The 17,190-nt window shown below is 36.0% G+C and overlaps 1 protein-coding gene across 5 annotated transcripts in view; it reads right to left on the bottom strand.

The window, feature by feature from the left end:
* Positions 1 to 15,383, bottom strand: part of NRXN1 (neurexin 1) — a gene marked incomplete at its 5' end in the record, with an annotated part of 479,408 nt that extends 464,025 nt beyond the window's left edge. For all 5 annotated transcript variants that reach the window (XM_083857909.1, XM_083857912.1, XM_083857914.1 and 2 more), the window contains one exon: positions 15,354 to 15,383. The remainder of the gene's footprint in view (positions 1 to 15,353) is intronic.
* Between the last annotated feature and the right edge of the window lie 1,807 nt (positions 15,384 to 17,190).

The raw sequence follows: 17,190 nt of genomic DNA, 5'->3' as shown, positions 1-17,190 counted from the left end.
AACTTCCACTGCTTTCCTAGGGATAGAGGATTCCATCCTTCACATGAGGTTGTGTAATTCAGCATAACTGGTATTCTAATGAACTAAATTCTTAACCATTCCTCATGGCTGAAAAATTGCGTTATTCTACTCTTTTCAGGGCAGTTGTTGAGCAATTGAGTGCCTTGAAAGGAAGACAGGCTGAAATTCAGTTAGGCACTTAAATTTACTCTGAGATTTACCCAGACCATTAACCAGCAAAGAAGGCATGAACAACTTCTTTCTGCTCTTCACTACACATGCTTTTATTCCTGTGTATTTCTACTAGTTGTATAAATAGTTCTTATTCATTTTCTGAGGTCTTGCTAGAGAATACCAAAGCCTGCAAAGTCATTCAGGGAATTTCAATTATAAACAAGTATTTGGCTGAGAACAAAATCCCACATTGGTATGCTTGCCACTGATTTCTTTAAAAGAGTAAAATAATCATATGACTTTACATCCTATCAGTCATCCCACTTCTCATACAGGCCTTGCAAATTTACACCTTATATTAGGGTGGGTCCTAGAGCACTTCACTAAAAAATTTAGGGCTGTATTTTAAGACACATCTAGTATATTGTCACAAGCCCTTCACTGAAGTTGTGTAGAGATCAAAGGATGTTTTTGTCAGCATACACTTTTTTAAAATTTTTTGTATTATTGGTCCTAATTTCAAGATGTTTCAGACTTGCCCAGCAGTAGCACCCAGTGCTTGCAGTGTATAGTGACGCACAAGCACGCCACCTCACCTAAGCAAAAGCTTCTGAATTTTGCAGTTAGTCACCCTGTGGCATGTTTTAAGTGTGTTCACATCAATGTAGAACTTAATTCAGAACATTAGTGTGGATTTACGTTTCTGCTGAGCAGAAAGATGTGAAATACCAAGGGCAACTGGAATGCAAGGGCATTCCTGTCATATGAGAGTTGCAGCAAAACCTTGCATGTACAAAGGTTTATATTTTGAAGATTTTTCCTCTCTATTCCCTAAATAACATTTTTCTTATATTCAGGAACCATGTTAATTTAACCAGCATATAATGATGAAGCCAACTGTTCTGGGCTGCATCAAAAAAGGTGCGGCCAGCAGGTTGAGAGAGGTGTTTCTGCCCTTGTCAGTAGATCACTCCCCCTGGAGTGATCCAGCCATCTCTGGGTACTCAGCACAAGGATGTGGACCCTGTTGGACCCATCTTGGAAGGGATCTCCAGAGGAGAGTCAGAAAGATGCTTAGATGGCTGGATCACCTCTCCTGTAAAAACAGGATGAGAGAACTGGGGTTATTCAGTCTGGAGAAGACATCAGGGAGACCTTATAGGATCTTTCAGTACCTAAAGAGGGCTTATTAAAAATAATTTTTAAAAAAAGAGGAACAGTGACTTTTTACTCAAGCAGGTAGTGATAGGACAAGGGAGAATGTGCTTAAACTACAGAAAGATATTTAAATTAGATGTTAGGAAGAATTTTTTTGTTTGGTGAGGCACTGGCACAGGTTGTCCAGACAAGCTGTGGATGCCCCATGGCTGGAAGTATTCTGGGCCAGCCTGGATGAGGCTTTGAGCAACCTGGTCTAGTGGGTGGCACCCCAGCCCATGACAGAGGGATTTGAAGTAGATGATTTTTGAGTTCCCTTCCAACCCAAACCATTCTATGATTCTAGGTTTTGGTAATTTATCAATCCTGAAATAGCTAACCCCTGGGGATTTTAGTATTTCTTTTTACACTATACCTAGTTAGTAACAGAGCAGATGGGAACATACTGAGGGGGCAACTTATGTGCCACAGCACATTTTGTGGTTCTATTTATTTAATAATCCAGACTTGGGACCCATCTGGACCACTTGAAGCTCCATGTTAGAGCCCATGCCCTCAGTTTTATTTCCTCCTTATATGTTGTGAGGGAGGAGAAGAGATGGCACATGCCTAGTTCTCACCCAGCATGGAGTTAAAATAGGACTGAATCACACATCTAGACTCAGTCGCTGACAAATACTTCCAGTTCTCAACATTTAGACTTCAAGTTCAGAGCTCATTTGTTAAATATTAGTCAAATGAAAACAGTATTTTCTAATAATTTTTTACTGTCTTCTCCCGAAAAGATCGTGAGATATCCTACATGTAGTAAATGCACTAAACTTAAGAACTGAATTCAAACCCTGTAATTTATTCTCGGCACTTTGCATTTCACTTAGATTTGAAAATGACAAGCTGTTGGTCCAATTTTTGTCAACATGTTTTTAATTAGTTCTGAATTTATGACAATTAAAGCTCACTGTTGCTTTTAAAATGAAGTTACTGAATTTGCCTTAATTTGTTTTCATTGCTCAGCAATGTCTGCATTTTAATTCAACATGGAAATATTCCATCCTCTCTGCTTTCTGTAGGGAAGACACTACTGTCAACGTTATCGTCATTTCTTTTCCTGTGAATATTATTGACTAGAAAATAAACTGAAAAAACCTGAAACTTCTTTTTGGGAATGCTGGCCATGCTCCACATTTGACTGGCTCCATCTGTATCTCAGCTGACTCAAAGAATCCAATACATTCCAAATCTTTTTTGCGAGAAGGGGGGAAAAAAAAAAGAAGAAAATTAAATATTTCACCATAACACTGAATTTGTATTTCTTGTATCTGCAGCTGTAGATTTGTTTTTAGGTAAATAATATTTATTATTCATTAATGTAGGGCCATATACATCACAAAAAATGTGAAAGATGCACTTTGCTTAAAAGCTGAGACAATACACAAAAATTAATTGCCTCTTAAATTTTTTGGGAAAAAGGAAAAAAGAGGGTTGATGTATGACTGGCATTCTAACGAAGAAATAATTTTGGCAAGTTCTTAGAGCCTTAATAATAAATGACAAATTTCTATATATTAGAAGAAGAAGGTTTAATCTCATATGCCTCAACCTCATTTCTCCTCCCTTGCTTTCATTTTTCATCAGGAAAGTAATTTTCTCTTCACGGGTCCTCTGTGAATTCATATTGTTTATGCACCATTTCTTTCGTGAATGGCTGTAGACTGATCTATACTTATATGAGTATCTGCAGACTACATGTCTTGGTCAGAAATTGCAACAGAATTTTCCAAAAGAGCACTTAAAAAAAAATCTGAAGTAACAGAAGCTGAAATTATTAACCAAGAACATGGAAGTCTAATAACAGAAGTACAGTATGACAACCTGTTTTCTTCTTCAGCTAACATGAGTTTACTAAAAAAAATTAAGTACTAAGACCATTTATTTTGTAAGAATTCCAAAGTCAGTTTGGTTGTTGAGGATTTTGTTCCTCTTTTAATTTATTATATTTTCCTCTTTTAAGGTAGCTTTTGTATATTGCAACAGCAAACCAAGAATTAAACAACACTCTTACAAGAAGATCTTATTATGAGAAAAAGTAAAATTTTTCTTATAGGCTATTACATTTCTAGATTGACTATTAAATTAAAAAAAAAAAACCAAAATAATAAATAAATAAATAATAATTAAAAAAATCCTTGCTCTAATATCCAATTCAAATTACTAAATAATTAAGAAAGCTGAATGAATTCCCTGGAGTCCCAGCTGTATCTGCATACCTAAAAAACCCATTACCATAAGTGAATACCTGAGAAATTATGGGAGAAAAAATTAAAACATTCATAAATACAACTCTAACATCTGTTAGTTTGCACAGCGAAAGCTCAAGTAAGTTAAATATATTTTTTCTTTTTTTACTCAAGGAGATTCAACGCCATCACTCCCTGTTTTATGCTAGTAAAAAGTTAACCCTATTACTAAGATGACTGTGTCTCAGTTGCTGTGTGCATTCTATTTGCCAGGTTTAACAATTTTTTTAACAAACAAACCTGTTAACTTCTTATAACTGCTTACAGATGCGGCCCAGCTCAGGAGCAAAAATCCACCTGGTTGCCAAAGACACCAAAAGTTCAACAAACAGCGAACGTTCTTCATCAAAACTACACTCACATAACATCTAGCTTGTAACTGCAGTCCCTAAGAAACCCTCGTAAACCCCCTCCACCCCTCAAATCATCCTAACCAGAAAACAAACCCATTAAAATACATCCACCGTTCCTTTCCTGCTAGGGATCTCCTATTTCATCACATACATATTTCAGCTCTACCAGAGCCTATCTATGACTTTCAGGAGTGGTTCTGTTCAGGGCCAGGAGCTGGGCTCCATGAGTCTTGTGGGTTCCTTCCAACTCAGCACAATCTGTGATTTGGTGACTTGTAATTAAATCCCAACAATAAAAGGTGATAACATCGCTTTTCTTTAAATTTCCCCTTTTGTGCTTGTATACAGAAACATAATAGCTCTTGATCACTTATCAAAGAGGACTGTAAAGTCAACAATGCACTTGCCCCAGCACACATCCATATGGGAAAGCCTCCATCCCAAGAGCATTACTGCCTTTTGTTCATGCCTGTCCTGTAATTGGTGCAGTCAAGTCAAAGTAATGTGCTGGAATTCTGTTGTTCTCTTCAATGCCTCTTATCAGAGCCAGACTTTGTAATGTGTTTGAAATGTGGATTACTTGTTCAGAGAAGGAGGCCAAGCGGAAGCTGAATAACCCTGACCTTTCTGAGCTTGGAAAATCAAAACAGCACCAAAAAAAGAGCATTCATGACTGGAATGAGATCTTTTCATCCTTTTCAGCTGCACATTTGGTGGTCGGAGTATAGTCTAATTAGAAAAAAAAAAAATTAGAAAATTGTTAAACAATCATTTTGCTCAAAATATATTGAGCAAAGAGTTCAAATGCCACCAATGATATAAGAAATCTTGGTAAACAGTGAGGAGGAAAGGCCTCTACATTAAACCTGTTTCTATGGTTTTCAGATATATACAATGTTTCTTCCATCGACACATCTCTGAACCACAAGTTTGCTTTCATAGGTTTGATGAATGTAATCTATGGACTGCAAATCCAGTTTCCTGTTGAAAAAGCATAACAGTTCACAAACACTTGGAACACCTTTGTTATTGTAAATATCAAACCCACCTTAGAAATGCAGCTATTTGCCCTCAGAGCTGAAATCTCTTGTGGTATGAACCATACCTGTGTTTGAGACTACCGTTTCTAACCTGTCCACTAAATAAAGACCCTATTTACTTCTCCATTACTGACCTTCCTCTCAAGGAGAGCCTTTGCATAACCATTATCTTGACATTCTCCTCAGATAAATCTTCTTTACAGTGGCGCGCACACACAACAAAATCAATACTTTCTAAAAGGACAGCAAACGGGAATAGGTTTTGACGTGTCATCTACAAGATTTGCCAAAACTTATTTTACCATCTTTGTTGTCATCAAGAGACATTGGAAGCATTTCAAGCAACCTTCCTGTAAAACCAGACCTAAAGTTGACAATGGTTATGCAGGGCACTGAGACCACAGCTTCATATCCCATTTATTTGTTTTCTTCTATCATACTTATAAATAGCAAAGAAGTCTCTACCTCAAAGAGACTGATACTTGTCCTTGCATAGCAGAAAAGGGGCTCATTAAATAATTAACTAATTCATTAACTATCTATTAATAGGGTTTCTGGGTACTCCAACAGTACAAACAATAACAGCATTGATGGCATAAAGGACATGATTTCATAATACCCCAAGAGAAGTATAAAACATCTTATTTCTCCACCTGGCTAAACCCAGCAGGCTCTTTGCTCCCATTCAGTATCCTTGCACTTCTTGACTTCACTTTCCTAATTGAGACATGCTGTACTTACACAAGGGTACTTCATTCTGTCTTTCTCCCACTTCCCTCCAGCCTCTTACCTTTCACAAAGACACTGAAGCCTTGCAATAGTGCCACAAGAGCTACTTAAACCTGTAACAAGCAAATTTGTTTGGGGTTTTAATCTCTGAAAGCAACCATAAGCCCAAGGCTTTTTTTTTTCTTTTCCCTTTTTAATAATATGTTAGCCATCTATCTGGATTTAATTGGTTTGAAGTCACAAAAAAGATCACATTGCATGTATTCATCACAAGACAGTGACTTTCTGAGGGGCTGTGACACAGGATGCTATGATACCAGTTAGAACAGAATAGTTAGCCCTATTAAGCACCAGTGTCTATCCAGAGCGACAACAATGCAAGCACAAAACTTGAGGGCAGAATTAGTCATCATTCTGAAAATCAGGCTTCTCAGTTTATATCAAAATCAGACTTTAGTCTGGCACAGTTAGTGTTTAATACCCCTTTTACTCTGTATTAAACCAGAGGTAAAATGTTCTTTAAAAAAAAAAAAAAAAAAGGACTAACAAGGATGACACACATTATTGTCCTTGTTACTGGGTTATAACACTACTGTATTGCTGTGGTCTGGCAGGGGCTGTCACTTCCACTTGCCATTGCTCCCACTTACTGTGGTCTGATGAGACATGGTGCAAGATCACATGTCACATCTCTTGAACTGAAACACTAACGCGGTGATTTGCTTAATACAGAAACAGCTTCATAAGGAAATTTGCATGTACGAGACTTTATTTTCTTGAAGGACTGGAGGGAGGAGGAGGAGATCATACATATGCCTGATGTTGACAGGTTTTTCTTAAACCACATAATACTGAGATGGTTTGAATTCCTTGCTCCATCCTCTCTCAGGTGGCCAACGGCCGCAATATACACAAATCTGTTTTTTGTGTTTGCTTGTTTGTGTTTGAATTTAGAACACATACATTCACTTAAAAAAGGAAACCCCAAACAACACTTTAAAGCTCTGGTAAAGTTATTATAAATCATTAAATTAAGGATTTCTACATATCTTTTTTCGAGATAAGAAAAACCCTCTCTTTCTTTAAATAATCTTTACAAAGGTAAATATAACCGCAGTCTTTCATAGTGTAAAAATCTTCCATTCTTCTAGAATCTCATAAAAGTGTGGGAATTCAGCTGACCAGTACCCTGCAGGTCACACTTTAGTTTAATTTCACAGCATCAACTTTTTGGCCTATATCTGTCAGATGCAGTAGCAATCTCACTTTGCAGCTGCTACAAGGCATAGAGTTCTGAAAAAACACAAGTTCACATTTCCATACCAAACTAAAGGACTATCTAGTTGTACTCCCTTTAGATGCAATTCTCCACTTTTGAAAGAATTACTTTCATTTCACTAGCAGAAACATCAGCTTTAGACCTCACCTTCCTGAAGACTGCCTTCTCTGTTACCCAAATGAAACAAGACATTAGGGACAAGGAATTCAAAATAAGATGTTTACTTCTGTCTTGGATTTCAAAGTTACACCATAAGCAAGAACACGTATTTCAAAAAAAGTAAGCCAAATACTGATTTGGTCACAGACACTAAGTCATCTATAACTGCATCTTTTAAGGAACTTCCAGCAGCACTGCCATGGGAGAGCAACAATGCAGTAGATGACCAAAGAGTAACTAGATAAAAATGTTTTAATGAGTAGCTGGGACATTTTTCAGGCTGTCATCTTGGCCCAAGGCCTCTGTCACGGTGCCCATCTAATGTCAGCAGTATCAGGCCTGCCTTTACACTGGAAACTGGGAAGTTTTAGGTACATGTGTCTTATTTAAAAGGCATTCAGAAACTGTAAGAGATTTGACCTTAAGTCCCATTGATTTAAGTGAGAAAAGCTGCAAGTGCAGAGTAGTTAATGCATGCAAACCTACTAGTTAAACTAGAGACATCAGGAACATTTTCTCTTTTTTCCTGAACGAGTATATTCTATAAGGTAAATGAAGTGCTAGCTGATGAATTGGCATTTTGAGTTGCCTTGTACTGGAAAGCTTCTTAACAAGGGTGTTTTTATTCTATGTCACCATGAACATTGTTACCATGTGCTTGTTAAACTACTTGGTGCAGTCTCTAAGGAGTTAACCATAGAAGTTACCTTTCCAAAAAAAGGAATCATCATTGTTGAGAATCTCCAGTGACTGTACACTAACAAACTTGCACTGCACAGTTTGAGCTTTACACTTTAACAGAAACCCAGACTTGCATTCTTCTACATGAATACCAAATATCTTTGATATTTCACTGATTCTTTTCCTTAACTGTTCTTCAAATTCTTGTTTGCTTTAAGGTATTACAATTAGTACTTAACAGCTATTAATGAATCCTGCAACAACCATGGACAATTTCAGAGTTCTCTGGAGGAAGAGCCAAGAACCTGTATCTTTCCTTCTGCTGTCAGATTTTAATGCAAAATACAGAAAGAGGCTACAGGTAATATAAGATTGATACACAATCTGCAACAGCAGAATATGCTGCCAAGTATGCTGAAATTTTGAAGTCAGCCATGAGAATGGACTGACCAGCACTGTGGTGGCCACATTCAGAGTCTGATCATCAGGACAATATTTAGATAGGAATGGTAAAATATTAGCATATACAAATGAAAGGAATATTCTATTCTCTCAGAATGCCATATCATCATACAGCAATATAAGACCTTTTATCAATAAAGCAATTTTCTTTGTGAAATACTTACTAAGGAGAAAGTATTTTAGTACTCTCAATCCCAGTATTCTTGTGCCTGAGACTGACAACCTAAAGGTATGCTAATCATTTTGTTATTTAACAGAAGCTAATTATTTTAACTTCCTATTTAAAAAACATTTGAGGCTAGTTTCTAAAGGTTGCACATTATCATTACCCCTACTACAATCAACAGCGTGTTGTTTGTGTGCAATTCAACACCCAAGAAATATCTCTTATGCCCAACTAGCATGATTAAATGTTGCCAAACAGAATTCTAGTTCATTCTTCAGCTTCTGTCTCTTGTCCATGAATTATTTCACTCAGGATTGTAAATGGTCTCTGATTCATGGACTAAACCCTTGATTAAATTTAATAGCAGCTAACAATGCAAAACTGTGCATATTATATATCCCCAGTGATATTAAAGTCACTAGATTCAAAAAACATCTCTGGCCCCTTTCAGAGTCTCAGCTCAACAGACAAGAATGGTGACTATTGAACATTGTCTACCTTTGGGACCTCTGTAATCAAGAGTGATTCTTAAACACTCTCTTGAGGAAAGTTCAGACACTCAAGCTGACTCCCCTTCTTTTGTGGAAAGTTTAAACATATTTGCTCAATTTCCACACCAAGTGGTTTGGAGATGGAGATCTCAAGGCTCAGCAAATTCTAACTACTTAAAACCTGTCACGGAGCTGAAATATGACTGAAGGTGGGATGAAAAGACCATTGAAGTGATGAAGAATGTGGTTTCCTGCTATTGCTACACAAAATGTTTCAGTGGAACAGAAAAAAAATTATTTTAGACAACATACAGTTAAAGACAACTACAATGAATATGCCAACATTTCTAACTAAGCTTTAGGTAGGACTCAAACTTGCTGTTGTATTCAAATGTTAAAAGGAAATTGTTGCAGTGGTGCTGGAGTTCTCATTTCAGAAGAACAGAGATTTTTTTTCTCCAAAATTATTCCTTTAATTTTTGGTCAACCTTACTGTATAGATGAATGAATTTAAAATTCTTCATGGTAAAGATGAAATTTTATAGATTATTTGAGCTCCAAAATTTAGTCCTAAAATATCCATGATGCTGTAATAGAAAGTGGCAGATAAGAATCCTTACTTTTTATGGAGCCATGCATACGACCCTATAGTTCTCTAGCATCAACACTTAATATTTAGGTGAGATTATTCTAGCATCCTTAGCAACAACAGTCTTAAATAAGAATGGAAGTCACCTTACCATGAACAAATAATATAATGAAAAGGCTATTTACCATGTCAAAAATTATCAACATCATAAGTGCATACACAATTCTATGTCCAATCCCCAAAACACTGCAGAAACTGCAGTTTCAGGTTAATTACAAGTATTGACAAACTTTCATACAGTTTCTAAAAAATGCCCTATACTCTGGTGCTCTGAGGGTGGTTTTAATTATATTTCAAGATTTTGTTCAGCTACATCAAGAGGAAAACAGTAGGGAATGGTTTTTCCAATAGGTGTTTCTCCATGCTCACTACATATTTTATTTACATTTGAATGAAAGAGAAAATGGAGGTGTATCATTAGACATTCAACAATAAAAACAAAGAAAGACAAGCAATAGTTACCTAACAAACAAGTTTACACAGCCTACAAATGATTTTGTTGAAGAAAGTTTCTAAACTCTGGCCTTGGGAAGACACAAAAGATATTGATTTAATCCACTGTCACTAAAAGTGCACTGCTCTGATAAAGAAATGTTGCTGAATCTATAAATGGGGTATATTCTGCTGACTATCTAACAACTTTGTGTCTGCTATCACAGTCAACATTAGTCTATGAAATAAAAGTAGTAGCGGCTTAATGTTACCTAACCCTGGCTTTTTTGACCTAGTGAAATCCCTGCAAGAAACAGCTGCATGGAGACCTGGAACACCTTCCCACTGCAACATCAATTAAGAGAAACTGCTATGAAACACAGTTAAATAGTGGTTATATAATTGGTTCACAACTTGAAGTCACCTGAGAACACCCCACAAAGGTCATGCATTATAGAAGAGAAATATCTTCTTTTGCATTAACTGAAGTTTCACAACACTATTAAATCACATCATTGGAAGGAGAACCGAGCCCTAATATACAGTCTGAAAATTATGTTGGAATACTCATTTCTTTCAAATGTGTTTTAGTATTGTATTTTGACCAAGGATGGGTCTAAATTCAGCACTTAAACACAGGCTGTACCAGAAAACAGCAATGCTAGGAAAACCAGAAGATTTAATTTCTAAAGAGATCCCTGAAGATGACAGGACAAGATTCATGATTATTCAATTTAAGAGGTATTGCAAATTTAAATTACCAAAAATAGTTACCAATTGGAATTTAGAAATTTTAAAGTAAAAATATGAAGAATCAATAGAAAAGTTCCTTCCAGCAATATTTTGAAGGAAGAAAATGCTTGGCAGAGTGTTCTGCATGAGATAGGAATATTTACTTTTACCCTCACAGCCAGAACTAATTTGATGTTTATTCAACACCTACATTTGCAAGCAAGAATTCTGTGTTTATGTCCCTGGGATGCTTTATTGCTTTCATGTGGCCAAAGTATATTAGAAAGATTAACCACTGAAAACAAAATTATATCTTCTGCTTTAATACTAAAACGTAAATACTACCAGAACTTGAGCAAGTTTCTCAAAAACAGAGTAGAATGGACAAGTTGGCTTGCTGCCCATTATGGTTCCACAGCTACTTCTTAGCTCAAAACATGGCCTCAGCTTCAGATTTTTTTTAACCTAAGAGAAAAACAGGTTTCCCGGTGCATTGTATTGATGTTATGTGCATTTATTAAAAATTTTTAGACCTATTACTGGAAGCAGTGGATAACTGTATACATTTTTCATTTAATACATTTAAAGGCACTTATCAACATCATCTGATTTGAACAAATATGTCAGTGTTATCAGATTTGTGTCATTTTATACCTAAAGTTTCTTGAAAAACAAAACCAGCTAATTACACGGTTTAATGTACTGGTTTGGCTACAAAATACAGTTTTAAACATGATACCATCAGTAATTTGATCTGAATGGGAGAGTGGAGTAACCCCATGCTTCAACTTGAGATTATTTAGAAAACATGTTGTAAGAACTACAGTAACCAAGCTGTGAAATTCAGACCTCACCATTCAGATCTTCCACTTTCACAAACCCAATTGACATTCTGAAAAATATCTTTCACTGCCCACATCACATTTGAGCATTTTCAAGTAATATCTACTAATAGAATGATGTAGATGATAAAACATATATGTTTCCTGAAACCTTGACAATCCTTTCAATTTTCATAGGAAACAGCATTTTGTTCTGAAAAAAGAGAAAAATCCTACAGAGAAGCTACTTAGAGGTAAGCTGTAGGTTAAACCCTGCAGAAATAACTGCCTTGTCTTTCTATTACAAGACCATATAACAAAGACCACAAAGTATATCTCAGCTGATAACGCCAACTAAAAAATTGGGTTGCAGGTAAGACACTCTAAACAGACTTTTATCTCTCACCTGTAGCTAAAGTGGTGAAAATTACAACAATATTTTTACCAAAAAGCCATGAGAAACCATTTATAGTTTTAAAAGTTTGTTGAAGTACATATGGGGAATTGAAAGCAATGCCCTCCAAACAAACAAACAAATCATAAAAAAATAAACCCCAAAACAAAAGCAAAACAAAGAAAAATATTAAATGTTGTTTTTGTCATTGGATTTACACTGGATGCTCCTTCCAAGCACTTATTTCCCAATTAAACCAAGCTTATTAAGGGCAATGGTCATTCATAAGCCACAACTTTATTTTTGTTCTTTGAAACAAAACTTAAAATAGCAAATGTAAACTATATATATGTAAACATATTAATTTCATGTTGACAGTCAAAGCATTATGTTCACTTCAATCAATACTGTAGCCTGAGGGACTCTCCCCATTTGAAAGCATATGAAATCAATATATGCACTCTTATGTACATTCTAGCTGCTCAAGAGAGAAACCATAGGAGAGATCTCCTCTGTAACAACAAATATCAGACTGTGACTGTTTCCTTTTTGTTTAGGGCAGTAATGGAGCTGTTCCTCATTTTGCAATCTTGCATTCTTTGCAGAAATGTCACTGAAATGTGTTTCTGTGATATAGTACATGTAAAACAAGATGCTAAATTGGAGTATCTAAAATATTAACTTCAGAAACATTTAGAAATATTTAATAAAAAGATTACAAATGTCAGTTGTTCCAGGCCCTTAAAACCCTTATTTTTTTATGGTAGCTTAGATTGAAAATAAAACTTAACTATGTTGAGAATAATTAGACTATGATTTCTTACTGATAGATCTAAGTGCCTGACTACTATGAATATTGACCTTTCATCTACCCTTTTCTTTATTATTTTGTTTTCCTACTTTAAGAGCAGTACTGCACTATAGTATTTTGTACTAATAGCAGATGATTTTCTTTCTATTTTACACTTGTTCTCATTTTATCTTTTTCAAGGTCAAAGCATTCTCTAAAAATCTGCTTTAGAGCCTTTTTTAATGTTACAACTACTTCTTTCTTTCTTCTTAATTCCCAGGCATGTTTAAAATACTAATCAGACTGCAAAAAGATACACTCTAATTCAATCTAACACACTGAATAAAATTCACCCATCTAATAATACTTTGTTCTGGTTTATTTTATGAAGCCTTCACAGAAAGTTAATTTTGCAAGCAACCTCATTACATTTGTAAGTAATAACAGAGATAAGAAAAGAGAGTGAGATTTATCCGTTATGATCTAGCCACTCAGTGTTTTACTTAAACTCCCACTCATTACCAACAGTTTGTTCCTGTGTCACAGTGCCTGCTTCACTCTGCACTAATTCCATCTCCACACATTGTTCTCAAAAACTCTCTCACACTTACATCAGTATTGAGCTTTTCCACTATGAAATTTCGGTGTATCTGCCATTGTTAATATCTTAGGATATTGCCAGAGCTGCACTCTCAATTCAACAAAATTGAAAACAACATGGAAATAAGGGAGTCAGGCCTCTAAAATCCAGCACTCCGCTTCCATCGGCTTAGAAACAATCAAGATTTCATTTCTGCAAACTCTCTCCTGGCATTTCCCATGCTTTCCTTTGATAAAGTTCCCTTTCAGGCACACAATTCCAGAATAAGATAGTAAGTAGTGAATAACCTGCTAATTATCACACTCAGCTCTGCTCCACAACCATATCACTAAAAAAAAAAAAAAAAAAAAAAAAAAAAAAATTAAAAAGCAGTCGATTTGCAAGAGCAATTCAACCCCTTTTTACCTTACACCTATAGCCACTGTTCACTAACAGCACACTAAATAACTGCCTTTGGGGGATGTAGGCTGGGTAAAGGTCAAGTCAGCAATGGAGACATGACACAGTGCGGTACACACTTATTTTTCATATCCAAAATGACCAGATCAGAACACAGAGTTTAGAAGTGGGAGCTACACTTGCATTTCAAGCACCAAAATAAGGATACACTTCTTCAATCGAAAGCTAATCACCCTGCCTACACAAATGTACTTTCAATCTACATATCCTCAGTTAAATCACAGTCAAGTGTAAAACCCAGCACTAGTGGGGATTCATTTTGAGACACTTACTTAATATCTCTTTTCATCACTGTATCTTCAGCATAGCTGATCAAGATACCTTTTCTGATTAAAAAATAGTCCATAACCCATGCTGAACATAATCTGCCAATATGGAATTGCAACCATCTTGAGCAACTAAAGATTCCTCTGCAAAAGTAAGTTAGCATCGTGAAAAAACCAAACCTATTTCCTTTTAAAGAAATCCAGCATGTGAGAAGACGGGACAGACGGAATCTCACTTACAAGTCTCACTTAAAGTCGCAGGTGGCACGCTAAAGACAAACGCGGAATACTTTGTGGCAGATGGCCTGCCTTTCAATCAGCAAAAGAAAAAGGTACTAGATAAAAACCTTTCCAGCAGCAACATGACATTATTATCCTCACTTTACCTGTGCAAAAAGTCATTAGTAAGTTTCAAAAATTAAGTAGGATTTAATGCTTGTTTATACAAGCTGGACAGAGTTATGAATATTTTGTCCTTAGAAGAATAGCATTTTCTAAAATAGAATTTTACAACAGAATCCATGTCCTGGCATGATGCTGCAGTTTTACTTCTCTAAAGAAATAAAATATTTCATGTACTTCGTGCGCTTGGCTTGCTTATCATTTTGCAAAGCTATCTGCAGCTTACTGTGCATATGAAATAAAGTAAAAAAAATACATTACCATTATTAAGGAAAGAAAATGGACGTGTCATTATTTATTGTTGCAAATTTTGACCTCAGCTTCTCAGGCAGACATAATAAAATATTCTTCCTAGCTAAATTTTTAGATTCTCTCTTTAGAATTAATTTTATTTCATTATTTTAACGAACTCTTGATGTTAGTAAATTAGCCATATGGATTACTGCGGACTATTTTCCTATAACTTCTAAATATTAAAGATTTTATTATAAAACAAGCCATAATTGCAAATCCATGGAAACACTAGCTCAGAGCTTCATTCAACACATCATCTCTCAGCTAGGCACATGATAATATTCTGGCTGGTAATATTCTGATTTTCTACAAGACTTCATATCCACATTCATATTATCTTGAACATCTCTAAATAACCACACAAATGGTAGACTTCAGGTAACGTAATAAGACATGAAAGGATTTCATCAGACCTGGAATAAAAATCATATCATGCTTGGCATCAGATCCATTATGCCTCCCTGAACATTTCATGGGAGAACTGGTAAACCACAGCAGTGGCAATGTCTGGGTGAATTTCTTACCCTACTTTGTCTTTTATCCTTTTCATTCTCTGCTCCTCAGCTCCCAAGTAGGCTCCCTGAGAGAGACTCACACAGCTAAGTGAACTCTCAATTCTCCCCACAAACACTTGTCATACAGTAGCAATTTAGAATCCCATTCTACCACGGGCTAAGCACATTCTGGCTCAGGTCCAGCCAAGCACTTACTGCCTAAATACTCCTGCTAACAGCCACATGGCACTGGAGCACAACCAGCAAACTCAGACTTCAGCTGCTGGTGGGGTGGTTATGTTTAAGGTACAGAAAATTAGATGAGATATTTTCTGTGTGTATGCATGTTGGAACGGTTGGGGGAGGAGGTATGTGGTTTTAACCATAAACAATCACTAAAAAATTTGCCAGACTTTTCAGTGTTATTGTTCCAATTAGCTAAATATGTCCCTTACATACCCCAAAAATCAAAACTGCTGAACTTCACGTATTTCAAGGTCTGAACAATTTTAGCATAGGATTTATTTACACAATGGCGAACAATTCCCAAATCTGCTTTTCAAGAAAACTTGGCATACAGGCACAGCTCCCCAGTTACCTATTTCCTAGCATTCTGGCAATCACTTATTTTGACAAAAGTAATCAAAACAAGGGTTGTGTTGCACTTGCTAACCACCTTGACAGGCAGACCACTCTAACTCCGCATCTCCGCAGGGGCTTGACAGAGTGTTTTGTATTCAGAGAAGTAGGAATGAGCAAGAAAAGGGTGACCAAGTGGCAAGGAATGTCACAGCTTTCTCCGACGTCCTTTTCCCCATTTTGTTGCTACATACTCTGCAAGTTCAGAGACAGTCAACAAACCCTTGCACCTTCATTTAACAAGTTATTACAAAAAAGTGTTTATATATATATGCACACACAGGCATACATATATATACGCATGCATATACATATATATATATACACACATATTTATAGTCACAGACTTTCACTGAGACAACACACGGGAGATCTTTGCATTGGCACCCCTGCCCTCAGGAGGGACTTGGCTGACTACTCCCAAGTAGAAGAGACAGGTGCACAGCAGTGTGAACTAAGCAAAACCATGTGCAAGCTCCTTTAAAAGTGGACATATTTTTTCCAGGTATATAATTCTCATCTGTTGACTGTTACCACCTCAATAATGCCTAATCAATAATGTTCTTATTATGCTCCTTTAAAGCTAATTACATTATTTACTTTCACATACCCAAGTCTACTGCCAGCTCTTCGCTGGAATCCTTATCAGGTAACAAAGCATTAATGAACACAAGCAGATTGAAGAGCTACTGTACTGTATGTTTCAAGCTAAACAGAGCACCATTACAAAAGCTAAAAAAATCCACAGATGGGAAAACCTATTATCAAGATAGAAATGTTATGAAAATATATTCTTAGCTTAAGTTTGATCAGGTAATTTCAGAAATCTTCCTTAATCGTCTTGTAATTTGAACCAGTCCCCTCACCAGTTCATTCAAATTCAATTGCAAAATTATTTTTCCTCATTTTCAAACCAATAAAAATATTGAAAGCAAGGCCCAAAAGCTCAAGTCCTTCTATTCTGGGGAAAAAAAATAATTACATACTTGCTATAACAATGGTGAATTTTATGTTTGTGTTGGGGAACAAAGAACACAATTTAGTTTGTCACCCAATAGCTCAGAAAACCAGGATTTAAATTGGATTTCTCACTTATTTCCTCAAATCATGACTAGTTAGAATATTGTAAGCCATTACATGCTAGAATACATAAGGTCCTGCTAATTACCTCTGTTCCCATATGTAACTTAACAGAGAATAAGAGACTGATTTCCAAAATGTCATAAAA

Source organism: Zosterops lateralis (genome assembly GCF_965231275.1).
Source record: "Zosterops lateralis genome assembly, chromosome: 3".
Lineage (NCBI taxonomy): Eukaryota > Metazoa > Chordata > Aves > Passeriformes > Zosteropidae > Zosterops > Zosterops lateralis.
Note: the sequence above shows the minus strand (reverse complement) of the source record. Positions and strands in the feature narration are given on the sequence as shown.